This window comes from Columba livia, chromosome 11 (assembly GCF_036013475.1).
Source record: "Columba livia isolate bColLiv1 breed racing homer chromosome 11, bColLiv1.pat.W.v2, whole genome shotgun sequence".
NCBI lineage: Eukaryota > Metazoa > Chordata > Aves > Columbiformes > Columbidae > Columba > Columba livia.
In genome coordinates, this window is record NC_088612.1 from 2,668,403 (window position 1) to 2,685,621 (window position 17,219).

The window sequence follows — 17,219 nt, forward strand, 5'->3', positions numbered from 1 at the left end:
GGGCTCTATACCAAAACACCCATAAAGCAAATAATATTATATGAGGGGAAAAAAACCAAACACATGGAAAAAACCCAAACACCTGGACTAATACACTTTCCCTAAGCAAAAATTTTGACAGAAAAGAGACTAAACAGGCTATTTTTATCCAGGGTCTCTGAAAAGCATCATTTAAAAAATACTACCCATTACTAAGATGTATTACTATAATGGTCAAATATCCTTGCTCTGTGATTTGCAGTTCTGAAAGCTGGGAAAAGGTAAATCAGAGCTGTTTCTCAGGGCAGAACGTCAGAAGTGTCGCTGTCAAATTTTGTATCAATAGATACAAGAAGTGTTGCTCTGAGAAATATCTTCATATTTTATCCTAATTTTCCACTTACATAAAGGAATTGTTTTCCCTTTTGAATTGCTAAAATGAAAACAAGACAAAACTTCATGTTTTTAACTACCATAACTTAGCTTCATAAAAGAAGCTGCATTGACAGTTTTGCAGACAGAGTCAACCACTTGTTTTTAGTCCGTGAATCATGAACCATGAATTATGTGGAAAGCGATCTTCACATTGAGAAACGTCTGTAGAACAACATCATCATAACTTTGGCAAATGCCAAAATTCAGAGAGCTTCTCTTGGGACTCTAAATGTAAGAATGCCAAGATGGGGAGGAATCAGGGTCTTTGTATTTCAAGCTTCTCTAGTAGGTCACAGAATAAAAAAATACATATACATCCCTTGAAAGTAACAGCAAAAAATAATGAAAGTGTTTAAGTTTCCTAAGATCTTAATTCAAAAGGCACTGTGTTAAATGTGCACAGATTGCAATTCCATGGCAAAATTAAATACTGAACCAAATCCTCACCAATTGTAATTAACCTGTATTTATCATACACTTGTTTCAAAAAACATTAGAAGTTAACTGCTTAGTCCAAGAAGTGCGTGTGTACTGTTTCAGTGAAAGCAAACTGTTGAATCCTGTTTACAACAGGGATGACCTTGTTAGGTACCCACAGAACATTACTCTGTGCACATTTCCAAAAGCAGTAGAGCCTTCTGGTGGACACAAGGGTGATAACACAAGGGTAAACTAAGCAAATAAGAGGACAGTGCTCAGCACTGGGCAGGGGAAACCACTTTGCACCTGCCAGCTTTGCTTTCATTCGGAAAACAAAAAGGCAGAGTGAAAACTGAGAGTCACATACTGAAAAACTAAAGGAAGAGTTAAGAGGAGCCAAGAAATGAGGTCACCCAGAAAAATCTGTCATTAGTCATAACGATCTCTCTTTGACAATCACTTATTCTACCTTGTGCAAGCCTATTCTATAGGAATTGTATTTAAAAAAAAAATAAATAAATGCTACTTCTTGTTCATGTAAAATAAGTGGGCACACAAACCAGCCTTTCTGAATTCACAATTGGAAAAGTGAGAGAAACTGAACAAACTTTGGAGATGTTATGGTAATTTGTTAACTCTATCTTTGATAGAAAATAAATCTCTCCTTATTACTGCTTACTCCTTTCAATTCAGTTTGCGTTTATGATTTTTGCCAGATTTTATTTGATTTTGTACAAAAAAAAAAAAAACCAAAAGCAGCAGAACTCTGAGTTTATTTTGACTCTCTCCAAGAGGATTTACAACTGGGACTGGATGATGCTTTAGGACTTGCCACGCTCTGTTGCCTTTGGAATCTCATTTTAAAGACTTCAAAGGGCCTCTTAGTTACCAGCAAAGCCTTCCCGGAACCTGAATCCTAAGATGTCTGATCCTGTCATATTCCATGTGTGCTCTAAACCCAGAAAGTGCCTATTTCCTCCTCTTTTTTTTTCAGTAGATAAATGCAACCAAAAAAAGCAAAACAAAACTATATATGTATATAAATATATATATAGTCTAGTGAGATCTTGGCACAAAACAGCTGAAATCTTGATTAAAATTTTCAACTCAGAAAACTACTTCTATTTTGATCAAAATCCAACGAGTCATAGTTTTCAGCAATATTAAATGAACTCTGCCTCAGTTTTGTTCAAACCTAAACCCTGACTGATGGCAAAATACACTTCATATGCATTAGTGGTTAGATACTTAAACTTGCTTAGAAATCAAAAGTATATTTCCAATGGCATTTTATATGTGCTTTTCAGGGTAAAATAAATGTTGGAATGTGTATGCTGTGCCACTATATAAAATTTATTTCTGTGGCTTAAATACGTATTACATAGAGGACCAAAAAGATTCGCTATCTGAAAATCAGATCTTTCAAGGCAGGTATTGATGTGGCAGAATCAGTTCGGGGTTATGTGTGTTCTAACCAAACAGACAGTTTGACTTTGCAACTGCATTCTTGATTTTTGAAGAGGTCATTGGTTCAACCAATACATTGGTGTCAGGAGAAAACAAACCTTCACTAACATGAAAGTGCTTTTGCTTCACATTCATACTTTGCTAATCTTTTCAGTTATAACAGCGATTTAATTCAAATAGCAATACCTGTGTATCCTCTCAAAACCTGGCCTTCGGTGCCAAGAATAACATGGCACTACAGCGATCAATCAGATCTAAATATAACTGATTTCCCTGCTCCCTCTCCAGCTTTGTCTAGCACTGGTGATAGATACCAACCCTCAAGTTTCAATCAGCCTATATCTTAGCCTATACCTTATAACAAATTCCAGATTTCACCATCAAATGCTGAAGAAGATGGGTTTAAGCAGGGATGCAGATTACAAAAGTAGATGAGTTGTGCCTGTCTTACAGCTCTTACTGACATTTTTGACCCCCGCTTTGAGGGAAGTGAGGAGAAGGAAGGAAGGAGTAAAGTCTTGAACCATTGCAGCAAGATTCTGCAGATCTCACATATCAATGTCCAGATAAGTGCTCAACTGACACAGATGACAGGGATGCCACAAAACAATTAAAACCGTTCATTTGTGAGTTTACCTCCAGAATCTTCATCACCTTGTCTATTCTGTGGTATTTACCAGCATTTACCACGTGTTTTTTCACTATGTATGCAGTCAGAACAGTGGCAGTTTATGCTCACTTTCTCTGAGTCTGAACACAAAGTGATTGCATAAGCTTTGTGAGGGGAGAATCAAACCTGAGGGCTCGGGCTTCACCAGCTGCTCTAAAGCACCAGGGCTCTGTCTGCCTGCGTGTGCTCCAAAACCGGGTAAGAGCTACAGCCAGCGTGAGCACTGAAAAACATTTAAGCTGAATCTACACACATTGTGCTTAAACAGATTCATTTTTAATTCAACTGTGACTTAGCAGTTTTCTGAATCTCTCAATATTGAGATTTATCACAAATGAGAAAGGTTACATTTTCATGCAACTGTCAATCAAGTTTAGCACTTGACTGCAGAAGCAGTTGCAGGATACATTTAAAAAGACAAATTTCACCCCTTCTCCCCCACAGCTTCCCCCCCCACATCGTTTACAATTTCTGAATATACAAAAAAATTCAGTATTGTATCATTATTGCTCCATCCTGAAGAAAATGTGCTGAAGTGGCCCTGACTGAGACGCAAGAGACTCGAGGCTAATCCAAACTTTTAAGCAATTTGCTTACAGACTTTGGGAAAATTCTTCAAAGTCCATGTGCCACTATGAAATACAATTATTCACCTTAACATAAAGAGCTTTAAAAATTATTAGTGAAAATATTTCCAAGCCTACAAAAGAATTGTGTGTTAATGTTATCGATATTACATATTTTTACTATGGAATATTAATTGACTAATGGAATATGAACTAAAATAACTGAAGACAGTAGCTAGACAGAAAAACACAGAGCTCAGATGAATGTTAAGGAAGCAATTTTCCATACAGGTAAATAGAATTTGGTAGAAAATTTAACTCCTTATACAGCCAATCTTGCAAAACAAAACCAAAATCCAGATCTCTCCCTTCGCTGCTTCCAGCCTTCTGTATTGTTTGAGTAGCTAAAAGTCATTTGTCATATTTCTACAATCCTGAAATACAGAACAGCTGGGTTTTCCTGCCAGCTCAAGAAGACCAAGACAGCCTAAAGCACATCATTAGACTGTTCCACGCTACAAGACGTATCAACTAGCAGTATATTTAGGAACATTTTCCTCATCAAAACAGAATAAGTTTAGGCAAATGAAGGCTGTTAGTCTTCTTGGGTGGCACACAGCTTTCATTGCATAATTGACTGTCTATGACTATATTTGGCAACTGTATTTCAATTGTTTTTTTTGACCTTCATTTTTAATTTTTAGTTCTGGATATGAGCTGATGGAAAGGTCAAGTAGCCTTCTGCTGTATGTAATTTATAAATATTATTAAGAAAAAAAATTAACAGGGAAAATTCTTATGGCAGTAACATAACCGAGGTTAACAATCATAGCACAGAACTGTCAGAGTTTAAAACTTCCTGAACACATGACATCATTTACACAAATGGAAAAAATTCTGTGTAACAATAGGTGCTGAAAAGTTGGAAGTGGATATTCACAGATGTGGCCCACAACTTCATGAAAACACACAGCAAGCTATAAAAATACCAATGCAATCAATACAGTCTCTTGACTGTGACTTAGCTTCTGAAATAAAGAACAAAATAAGGATTGAATTATAATAGAATTTTGTACAGCATTCGCACACTGCCTGCGATATGAACCTGCACAATTGACCAACAGAAGACTACAGTATTCTTAACAGGCTGAATCAGATGATCAGACAGGTAAATCCCAGTTAACATCACCAAAGCTATGTCAATTTATTCCAACTGAGTATTTGCTCTTTTAAACGTATAGTGGGAATCTGACAACTCAAAACCAGGATGAAATTATTAAAAGGACTAGATATTCTGAAAAAACCCTGACATTTTCCTTCGGTACACAACCTTTCAAAATTAAGCACAGTCAAAACATCAACAGATCAATGCAAAACTGCAAACAAACCCACAGAAAACATGACCATGTCATAGCATTTATAACCACAAGAAATTCAACAGGGAATAATAAATACCACTCGTCTCCACCACATCAATCAAAACACTTTTTGAATACTCCCGTTACTGGTGGGGGTGTTTTTGAAAGGAGTTTCCCAGCGCTAGCACATCAACTTTCAACAGCGTACATGCCTTACCTTACTTCCATTTTTGGTAAGCTGGCTTACTTTCTTTTAAACGTGTTAGTAGACACTGGGAGGTGCTATAGACTATAAAAAGAGGCTGATCAGACTTGTCCTTGGCCATTTTGATGCCTTCAGATGTTGATATTTGTGTAACTGAAAGGTCATGTATTTCAAAACAGAAAAAAGTCCACCTGCCAACAAAAAGCATATTTTCATTAATAACCTGTCCTAATTTCATAAGTTTTTATTATGACATTTCAATGTCAAGTGGGATTTGATATTTCAATCAGAAGTAACTGTTTACAGAACAAAATGTAAATAGAGAACTTTATGATTGTTAAAGGCAGAAGTTATTATAGACGAACATGTATACTACCTAGAGCTGAAGATACTAGGGGAAAAAATAATCACAATCAAATCACACTTTGAAAAGGTTGCACATGAATGTGTGCTGAAGCCCCAGAGCTGCTCAGGTGAACTGCTGCCATAGTTCCGTGGGCTGTTTGTATGCACAGCTGAAAGCAATGTAGTGGCGAAAGTGAAGTTTTAGATGCTTGTCAGGTGTGTAGAAACACTCACCACAACAGCTTTCTAGTTTCTTGCACAACATATGCACAACATTGCATTGTGATGATAGATTTGCCCTTTTTAGTGCTCTAGGTGAACTGTAAGAGAGGCAATGCTCAGGCTCTCCAGGTAGCCACTACGCAGATGGATTTTGGAGAAAACATGGATGTACCTAAGTCAAGGGAAGACGGCAACACAGAACGGGGAACAGATTGATTCCATCCAGCACTCGCGTAGCTTTTGCAGCAAGCACTTAGTGAAAATGAGTTGTACTCCCTGACAGAAACTCTGAGCTAAAGTAGAAAGGATAACTGAATCCCAGAGAGCGCAGCCAGTACTAGTACAACTGGAAAGTGCAATTTTCACCAGCAAAAGCAACTTCAATTCCACCATGCTAATTTATTTCCTTTGGAATAGCCTATACAGCTGAGGGACTACATGTAATGTGCAAAATGATACAAAGAAATCCAAGCAGTCTTGAGTGCTCATTGGTGGGACTTTTATGAGGATTTAGGGCACCAGCTATATAAATCTAGCATGTAAGGATTCAAATAACGAGACTTGCTTGTTATGGCCACCTTGCAACAAGAGGCAGATTTACACTGTGGGAAAGGCCAGTCCAAGACCTTCCCCAGCAGCGATCCCTTCTGTCTGCTTACATGGGGAAAATGCACCTGAGAAGCCCTGAAGTCATCACAGCCACTTCACTTTCCAATACTACAGCAAAAATTTGAAACACTGCCTTTACAAAAGGAGAGGGACAAATACCTGTTCTCAAAGTGGGATTCATTCCAATTAAATTCCCCACCCAGTACCATGCTTTGTATAACTTTAGCACCATTTTTACCAATACCATGACATACCACAGCACAAAAAGAAATCTCTGCCAAGTATTAAGCACACACGTGAACTGCAGGCATGACAAGTTCTCAAACAGTACTCTACCTAAAAATGTTGTTACTAACCAGAAACTCAATCAGATACAACTTCAAGAGGCTATTTTCAAACTTACTGATGAGAAAAAGCCCTTATTCCAATTAATTAAGCTCAGTTCCTCTAACTGAACCTTTTACATTTTTTACTGAGGATGGAGATCCTGGTCAATATTTCCAACAAAGACTGAAAATAAAAAACAAATTAAAAGGTACATAATTTCCAGGGCAAGCAAGTTCTTCTTTACAGCACTCTAAAGCACTGTATAAAAGTCAGAAAAAAAATGAACTTTCTTATACCTTATGTCCACATTATTATTCCAAAAATACCATTCATCCACACAGGAAACAAATACTATCACCTACCTTATCAGGCAAGAAACAACATGAGAAATGTGGAAAAAAAGGAGCAGGAAACACAGGGAGAGCTTCTTCCCTGCAAGGGACTGCTGGCCAGCTACAAGGGGCTGGCTGGGCCTGCCTTCCTCCCGCTTACTAATGTCATCAGCCACACAGGTGTTTTGAGTCTCCTGCTCTCTTCTCCATCCTGCCACCCCCCACTACTGGCACGATGCTTCAGGGTGCTGAGCATTCTCTCTGAGCACCTGTTTCAGCAGTACAAAAGGAAGTTTTCTTATTAAGGCTGTAAAAGACAGTCTGGCTCGTTTTCCTAGCTTACTAACAGTAGAACAGCCATACATTTGGGTGAATTGGTATTGGAGTTTGGAGTTGATATTTATTAGTTCAAAGGAAGCCAAATGTTACGTGAATTTTGAGAGGAGCCTTAGGAGAGTCTGCTTGAACTACAAAGTTCAATGGCAGGAGCCCTAGGCCACTTGTACTTCTCCCTTTAAATGCCTACTAAGTTGGGCCATTAATTAAACCATTCTTTTCAATTATTATACACAAATTTCAATCAGAATGTTCAAATTAGTACACTAATGCTCAGGCTACTTGATTATAAATATCAAAATAAAAATACTTAATATACCTTCATTTCTGACTGCATCTCTGTGTGACCTGGGAAGTCCAGTCTGCGTTACTGAACATAACTGTCATGCAACAAAATTAAAGAAAAAAAGGATTTCCACATCTTTCTAGGAAACTGTTACAACATCTTTCAAGGAAATCATGCTCTGTTAATTTTTTTAGCTAAGTAATCTAGTGGTTTGAATTTGAATTCATCTATTTTACATCATACTGTTCCAGGACACATTCTGAATGATTTAATGGGAATTTCTGAAATGGCATTTTCATCCATAAGGAACACTGGAAACAAGCCCTGTCTATACCAAAACCATAAAACTAGCATTAGACTAAACTAGACCAAAAGCAGAATTCATCAGGTGATTAATAACATATAGGGCATAAATCCCATAATTTAGTAAAGTGGCCTAGCTCTGATCTGGCCACATTATTTAAGAGAATGTGATGATATCCAATGGTTATATCACTTAAGCAGAAAACAATTTTGTTTTTCCTGCTAGGCCTAAATTAAAACGTATGACTGTCATTACCAAAAGCTTTTTCCCCTTTCTTCCTCTTCACATTAGATGTTCACTTTTTCTGCCTCTGATACCATTTTGTTTGGGGTATACCTATCCACAGATGAGAATATTTCACAGAATCCAAGAATGCCAGGAATCGGAAGGGCCCTGGAAAGCTCATCCAGTGCAATCCCCCCATGGAGCAGGAACACCCAGATGAGGTTACACAGGAAGGTGTCCAGGCGGGTTGGAATGTCTGCACAGAAGGAGACTCCACAACCCCCCTGGGCAGCCTGGGCCAGGCTCTGCCACCCTCACCAGGAACAAGTTTCTTCTCATATTTAAGTGGAACCTTTTGCGTTCCAGTTTGTACCCATTGCCCCTTGTCCTACCATTGGTTGTCACCGAGAAGAGCCTGGCTCCATCCTCCTGACACTCACCCTTTATATATCTGTAAACATTAATGAGGTCACCCCTCAGTCTCCTCTTGTCCAGCTCCAGAGCCCCAGCTCCCTCAGCCTTTCCTCACACGGGAGATGCTCCACTCCCTTCAGCATCTTGGTGGCTGCGCTGGACTCTCTCCAGCAGTTCCCTGTCCTGCTGGAACTGAGGGGCCACAACTGGACACAATATTCCAGGTGTGGTCTCCCCAGGCAGAGCAGAGGGGCAGGAGAACCTCTCTGACCTACTGACCACCCCCTTCTAACCCACCCCAGGTACCATTGGCTTCCTGGCCACAAGGGCCCAGTGCTGGCTCATGGTCACCCTGCTGTCCCCAGGACCCCCAGCTCCCTTTCCCCTACGCTGCTCTCTAACAGGTCATTCCCCAACTTCTACTGGAACCTGGGGTTGTTCCTACCCAGATACAAGACTCTACACTTGCCCTTCTTATATTTCATTACATTTTTCCCTGCCCAACTCTCCAGCCTGTCCAGGTCTCTGATGGCAGCACAGCTTCCAGTGTCAGTCACTCCTCCCAGCTTGGTGTCATCAGCAAACTTGCTGACAGTCACTCTATTCCCTCGTCCAAATCATTGATGAATATATTGAATTACAGGCCCCAGCACTGCCCCCTGAGGCACTGCACTAGATCCAGGCCTCCAACTGGACTCTGCCCCATTGACCACGACTCTCTGGCTTCTTCCCTTCAGCCAGTTTGCAGTCACCTCACTACCCGTTCATCCAGACCGCACTCCCTCAGTTTAGCAGCAAGGATGCTGTTGGAGACTGTGTCAAATGCCTTACTCAAGTCAAGGTAGACCACATCCACCGCTCTGCCATCATCCATCCATCTTGTTATGTCCTCATAAGTCAATGAGGTTGGTCAAGCACGACTTCCCCTTGGTGAAGCCATGTTGCCTGCCCCTAATGACCCTCTTATCCCTGATATGCCTTGAGATGGCACCAAGGATAAGTCGTTCCATCAGTTTCCCAGGGATGGAGGTGAGGCTGACTGCTCTATAGTTACCCGGGTCCTCCTTCTTGGCCTTTTTGGAGACTGGAGTGACATTTGCTTTCCTCCAGTCCTCAGGCACCTCTCCCGTTTCCCAATACTTGGCAAAGATGATGGAGAGCGGTCCAGCAATGATGTCAGCCAGCTCCCTCAGCACCCGCGGGTGCATCCCATCCGGACCCATGGATTTATGGATGTCCAGGTTGCCTAAGTGCTCCCTAACGCGGTCCTCATCAACCCAGGCAAACTCCTCCATTGTCCTGCCTTCCTCTGGGGCCTCAGCAGCACAGGGCTCCCTCAGGAGCAGAGTAGACAGAGACAAAGAAGGTGTTCGGTAACTCTGCCTTCTCTGTATCTTCTGTCACCAGGGCACCCACCTCGTTCACCAGTGGGCCTACATTGCCTCTGCTGTTAGTTTTATCTGCCACATTTTGGAAAAAGCTCTTCCTGTTGTCCTTGACCCCTCTCGTCAGGTTTAATTCTAAGGAGGCCTTAGCTTTCCTAGTTGCCTCCCTACACCCTCTGACAACAGCCTTATATTCTCCCCAAGTTCTCTCCTCTTCTACTTGAGCATACCCAGCAGTTCCCTGTTCATACAGGTAAAAAGTATTTCCTTCTCTGTTTGCATGGAATTTGACTGAAATACATTCTCAACAACATAGAGATGTAACCAACATGAGAATGTAATCATTGAAAGTACAGCATTAGCTCTCTTTTCAACATACAGTCAAAATATGGCTGTTCTCTTCATATTGACTTACTGATGAACTATAGAGAACTACCATTAATAGCCTCAGTAGTTGCTGTTGAAAGGAAAAAATATTGCACAGCTGTGGAGGAGTTAAGTTACTGACTAGTGGAAAAGCTGTCTAACCCCGTGATTCATTAGGAAAAGTTTGCTCAAGAGTTGAGAGACCCATATTAGGAAAGAGACAAATATATGCTGTTTGTAAAAGCCTGGCTCTACTGAAACCCCTAAGAGTTTTGTCACTGCTGCCTATCAATGGCTTAAGGAGTTAATTTTAGAAGGTGCCAAATAATAGCTATTGCTCCTGCAAATCCATGTGCTTTTACTTTAAGATATAGTTTCATAACATTGGTAATACAGACTGGCATAAAGAAAAATGAAATTCCTGTTCCACCATTCATCTTTTCCTGACTTTCAAGTCAGAATGATTTATCTGTATCTTAACAACATCTATCTTGGAGTAATGTTGTTATCTCTATTTATTCTACTCAAGATACGGGCTTAAGAGTACAATACACCAGAATATGCTCAATTTAGGATATTCAACTTGAAAAATAATTAGCTATCACTTTTCAAATCTATGTGCAATTTTATATTTCTGTATGAAAGATATAAATGGAACTTTATTCTAATTTTTTGAGCTATATTAAAATCACAGATCCACATTTCTGTACTGAGTTAAAACTGAATGCATTATTTATACTGAATATAGATTTAATAGTAAAAATATAAACTTTTTTTGTAATTATTTTTTCTACCATATAATATTTGCATTCACATATGAATCAAGAATACGTTGACAGCCATGGAGGAATTGAGGCGGCACAAAAAGACCAAGTCAAGAACAGCAGAAGCACTTTGTTTCATTTTTGTGGTAAAAAACCAATTGTCTCCTCTGTCAACTTTAGTACTTTTTCTCCAGCTCCTTGATGCAATACAGCTGAAGTCACTAATATTTTATGCAAGGGAAAAAAAGGTTTCTTCACCACTCTAAGTGCTTGGAATAGTCCTAATTGTTCCACTCAGAGAAACAAAAAAGCATAGCAAACTCTTTACCAAGAACAGGTTTTTTGTATCTATTTTAGGCCACACCGCTACAGGAACAGCCAAGCTCTGTGCTCTTCTAACTTTGTGGTCTTCAAGGCAGCGCTAAAATTTCCTGTGGAGTCTAATGTAACACAGTAAACTTTTACTTTTGTGTTACAAACTGTAGGAGAGAACAGTATCATCAGAAGCAGAAAGGATCATAAATGCAATGCAGAATCAAAAAAGGCCTGCACCTGAGTCTACTAATCACAAAATTATACAAACTTAATGCAAATATTCCACAAAATAAAAATGTAAGAGCTTCAAACCCTTTACTTGCACATATAGCTTCTGCTACCCAGCCCATAGTCTCAGCTTAAAAACCCACTAACCTTCATCTAAACTCTCTAGCTCTCTGAACCTATGGGAGAAATCTTTACCATGTTACTCTGCTTCCTCACAGAGAACATTTTACCCTTCCCCGCTTGAACAAGGTGTTGTTTAAGCCCATTAGCTGAAATGCATGTTTCCAAATATCTACAAATCATAGCCCAGCACTTTTCCAGATTTTAAAGGGGTCCGTATATGCTGCTACAGATTGCTTATGCATTACTTCTATGGAGCCCATCGAAACTTCATGACACCAAGACACATAAAAGCAAAATAAGCATTATGTAAATCGTAGCAGAGAAATTGAAAAGTGAAGCATTCCCAAAAGCCCATCTGAAACTGTTATCAAATGCTTGAGTGGAATGAAATCTTCCTTTTGTCTCAAGATCAAGAGAAAACAATGTCTTGATGCTTATGCCAGTGCACTGTGCTGCCGTCTATCAAACAGGTTGCTCAGTTATTGTCAGAGATGGACATTTGGAATATAATAATACGGCTGCCAGGATGGATCTGAATTTAAGATATCAAGTCCTTTAACAGCCCGGTCACAGATAACTTTATCATAAACTGTCACAATAGAGTAATACATTAGTACCTGTGTGCTCTGAGAGCCAGTTTCTTTTTTTAAGAGACTTGATCTTCTAAAGGACTAAGGGCTAGGTTTTTAAGAATGCTTCAGTAACTAAAGGTGGAGTTAAGCAGCATTAGATACAAATGAAAATCCTCCCTTTAAAATAGCCTGTAAGTAGGGTAATTGGTGATAATGCAAAGGAAGAGCGGGTAGCAACCCAAGGCAGCTTTCCTTTCCGTTTATATGCCCCTTTTACGTAAGTTCACCTGATGTAAACAATGATAATTGAAAGAAACATAACTGCACTGATTCCCACACAGGGCTATAAAAACTAGAACAAAACCAGTGAGAAACTGGGTTGTGTACAAATGAATAACACATAAGAAAGTGTGTTAAAGTTAATAAAAAAGTTTAAAGAAACTCTTCATATCATTTGGTTAATGCTATGCTCTGTTAACTGTACAGTTTCCCTAAAGTCAGGCTTTCATCAGACAAAGTTTTTACACTGGTAAAAATACTGTGTAACTAAAAGTAAACTAATGGCATTAGCCAAAATTAAGACAAGGAATTATTAAGCTATTTAAAAAAAACCAAGATTTTTGGATAACTGACACACATTTTGATCCCTGTACTGAGGAAGACAGGAAAGACATCAAAAAATCCTTATTTATTTCACAGAATTGGATTAAATTATTAGATTGGTTTTTATTTTGAGGATTTTTACATTTTCTTCTATGAGTTTATATTTCAGTGTTTGGTCTAAGATAGATTTTGAAAGTTCAACTAAATCTAAATTATTTGTCGGCAGCAAACCAGAACAATTTGAGAGACCATATCATATAAATACATGTCCAGTAGTGTTTTGAAGGCAGAAAGAGTGAGGCAGATGGTTTCTATCAGTTCCCACTCTGGTGCAGCAAGGGGTTAGTATGATTTTCTTAGCAGCTTCTTGCATTTTGTACCTTGAAAGGAATTACGTACTGCCTGCTTGTGTTCTTGCAGATGCTCTAATTGATATATTCAGATGTCTGGCTTCAGCTGTTCCTGCACCAAGTAGCAGATCTGATTTGGAAATCAAACTAAAATGTATTCAGTTGGGTAGTGCTTGCCCTACATTTTCATAACATCTGGGAACATTTTCAGTATTAAAAATGCATTTTACTTTATATTTAAACTGATAATACAGTTTTCAGCACGGAGAATGCAATTATGATCATTCTGTGTGCATTTAATAATAGCTTTTAGTAATGATTGTCAACAACGCATAATGCTAAATGATCCTGAAAGAAAAGGAAGGCAGCTCTTAGATTGGGTTTGTCCCTAGAAAACAGCTCTGCTATTCCTTCTGTCAGGCCTGTCTCAGGGACCAGAGAAGCCAGCACAGGAACGGCTGGAAACAGTACAATCTGCAGAACAAAAGAGCTGGGATACTTCATATAAAAAAGAACAGGTTATGTCTTAGACGTGTTTTTGCCCCGTTTAACAAAGTCAGTCCAGCACACAGCGTCATGTTCTATTTAGGACATCTTTGGAACTGCCTGTAGCCAGATTACACAGGTGATAAACCATAACAGCACATGAAGTGCACCTGAATTGAAGTTCTTCAGAACACAATTCAGATAATGAATCATCCTCTAGACAGAAAAGGTACGTGAATATGCACTCCTGTCTTCCTTAGAAAAACAGAGGAAAAAGTCTTCCAATAGAAATGATATGACTATTTTATATCAACTATGATCACTAATTATACCCAGGAAAGCGGGAAGGAAATTTAATCAGTGATGATGTTGAGGCAAGACACCAAAACACTAGCTCTTTACTAGATGAAAACACAAAATAGCATAGTAACAAATATCAAAGAACGAATTAATATATTTAAACACTTTTACATCAGTGAAGAATTTGGAGAGACAGGAGGCTCTAGTCCTATCTGGAACTTTCCAAGTTTCAGACAATCAGAATAGCGGTAGGCACTGAAACTCTACATTTGGAAAGTTTTGCACCACTAAACGGATGTAGCTCATTTTGCTGTGAAAAATTGATTAGCAGCATTTTGCATTTACATTTGCTATTTTGCAGCTAGATTCTAAATGTCTGCAAAGCTTGAAAAGAAGATTTGTTCTAGTGAAATTGGCACTGAATGTTTAAATACTAAAAACATTCTTCATCTGAGCTGCAGGGAAAGTATTTTTTGTACAAATTTAGCTCTAAATTATTAAATCATTAGTTTTCTTACTGCTTGATGATTTTCTTACTTGCTTCTTACTGCTACAATTATATTTTGTAAAGTCACTCCACCCTTTTTTTTCCATTTTTAATATCAGCACATTATTAATGCTGTACTTTTTCAGATTGAGGATTAAGATATTATTAATTCTAAAAAATAATATTATTTTTCATTAGAACCATATGTTTGGCTCCAAGGCAATTTTTATTGGAGGAAAATAGTTGCCTGCAAAAATGAAAAATTACTACATGCTGCATGAAGGGCTGATCAAGAAAACGTATCCGTATGAAATGCACAGTGGAGATCAGCAAAGTGAGGCATTTTAATAAGTTTAAGGAGAAATTCACAAGTGGATGCCCGGGGCAGTGTGTTGTTCAGGTGTGACTGAACACTGCTGTTCACAACTCAGACATCTAAATTCAAAAGTTCCATAATTTTAGAACCTACTTCAGTGAAAAATGTCACCCCCTTTTGGTTTTGAATATCAAATTAAGAGAAATATTGGAAAGACAGTGATCCAAAGTGCTAATGTTCCAGAGATATAAACAGAAGGAAAGAAAATTTAGAGCCAGAATATTCTAGACCAATTCTTATCACACTACCATTTTCAATGAAGAATGAAGCATTTGATTTACAAACTATCTAACTCACCAACATTAGCAGAGAGTTAATACAAAACTAAGGCCAAACCAGGTGGTACAATAAGGGAAAATACTCAAAAATTCTAAGCTATTTCTCTTCAGCAATAATTCACTGCAACATGGTGACTGAAATCCTCACTATGGTAACTAGTGAGGGTAAGCTTTACTGAGTGTTGTAAACTGATGAGCACTGGTTTATATTTATTCACTTTGAAAAGTAACTAGAAAGGGTATTATGGCTTTTAGCATTTCCCACTGCAGATTAAATGTGGTAAATGACACCAAGCTGGGAGGAGTGGTGACACTGGAAGCTGTGCTGCCATCAGAGACCTGGACAGGCTGGAGAGCTGGGCAGGGAAAAATGTAATGAAATAGAACAAGGGCAAGTGTAGAGTTTTGTATCTGGGTAGGAACAACCCCAGGTTCCAGTATAAGTTGGGGAATGACCTATTAGAGAGCAGCGTAGGGAAAGGGACCTGGGGGTCCTGGGGACAGCAGGGTGACCATGAGCCAGCACTGGGCCCTTGTGGCCAGGAAGCCAATGGTACCTGGGGTGGGTTAGAAGGGGGTGGTCAGTAGGTCAGAGAGGTTCTCCTGCCCCTCTGCTCTGCCCTGGGGAGACCACACCTGGAATATTGTGTCCAGTTGTGGCCCCTCAGTTCCAGCAGGACAGGGAACTGCTGGAGAGAGTCCAGCGCAGGGCAACAAAGATGCTGAAGGGAGTGGAGCATCTCCCGTGTGAGGAAAGGCTGAGGGAGCTGGGGCTCTGGAGCTGGACAAGAGGAGACTGAGGGGTGACCTCATTCATGTTTACAGATATCTAAAGGGTGAGTGTCAGGAGGATGGAGCCAGGCTCTTCTCGGTGACAACCACTGGTAGGACAAGGGGTAACGTGTTCAAACTGGAACACAAGAGGTTCCACTTAAATTTGAGAAGAAACTTCTTCCCAGTGAGGGTGACAGAACACTGGCCCAGGCTGCCCAGGGGGGTTGTGGAGTCTCCTTCTCTGCAGACATTCCAACCCGCCTGGACACCTTCCTGTGTAACCTCATCTGGGTGTTCCTGCTCCATGGGGGGATTGCACTGGGTGAGCTTTCCAGGTCCCTTCCAATCCCTGAGATTCTCGGATTCTGTGATTCTGTGATTTGTAAGTAAAAAGAAAGCTGTATTTCCTAAACACCAATCTGGAAGTTCAAACAAGACTTTACATTTCGTGCTGTGGTTCCAGTAATACATATTCAGAAAGCCAGATTATACATTTGTTGATGTATGTGAAACTGTTTAAATACTTTGAACAATGCAGACTTGAGAGTGGAAATCTGCTTACTCCTTCCTTTTCTGTCACAAAGGTAAACACTCACAAGTCCAAGTACACATGCAAAGAACAGATCTTGTAAGTAAAATAACAGCATTTCTCAACAGTCATTTGCTTCCCTGCTGTACCTTCTCTCTTCTGTTTCCTTCTCATCTTGTGTTTTTATACTCTCTCCACAGTTAGGAAGTGAGCAGTTTCTTTCAGAAACCTTGACATGGCTCAAATTCCATAACTAACTTAACTCTCAACTGTTGAATGCCACCAGGACAATGGTTTATTACAGAGTCATTCTATCTAGCATTGCATGTACCAATCAGCTTGTAGAACTGGCAAACAGCAGAGAAATTTTGGATAATGTCAAGTGAGAAATCTTTAAAATGATCAGTACATGAAAATAAATCAAAGTACAAAAAATACCTTAGTGGACTTCCATTTAGCAATTTGTTCGTTTTTTTAATAGAGTATGTCTACTGGTTTTGTGCCCAATGAATCGCAAAAAGTTAATTAAACATCACCTGCTTATACTTAATTAAGCATGTTCTGCACACAGACTAAACCTTATAAGCAAATTCTGCTACTTGAGGATGCATGAACGATACGCTGCATCAAGTCCTCAAGGAATATCTCTCTATCGTTAATCATGTTTCCTCAGACAACTGCAATTTTTCCTGCTTGGAAATTAAATATGGGACAAACCCAGGAGTTTTGAGTGCTTTGAATATTTGTCCATAATATCCAGATGTCTGGCACCTCACTGAAGCA

General features: G+C 39.3%; 1 protein-coding gene and 1 long non-coding RNA gene across 6 annotated transcripts in view; one reads left to right on the top strand and one right to left on the bottom strand.

Annotated features, from left to right (window-relative positions):
- Positions 1–17,219, bottom strand: part of LOC110364356 (uncharacterized) — a 110,775-nt gene that overhangs the window by 74,643 nt on the left and 18,913 nt on the right. For all 3 annotated transcript variants that reach the window (XR_010475215.1, XR_010475214.1, XR_002423075.2), the window contains exon 4: positions 5,113–5,291. This is a non-coding gene — a long non-coding RNA (uncharacterized LOC110364356). The remainder of the gene's footprint in view (positions 1–5,112; positions 5,292–17,219) is intronic.
- The window catches only part of FGF7 (fibroblast growth factor 7), a 28,876-nt gene that overhangs the window by 3,515 nt on the left and 8,142 nt on the right, over positions 1–17,219 (top strand). The window lies entirely within an intron of this gene.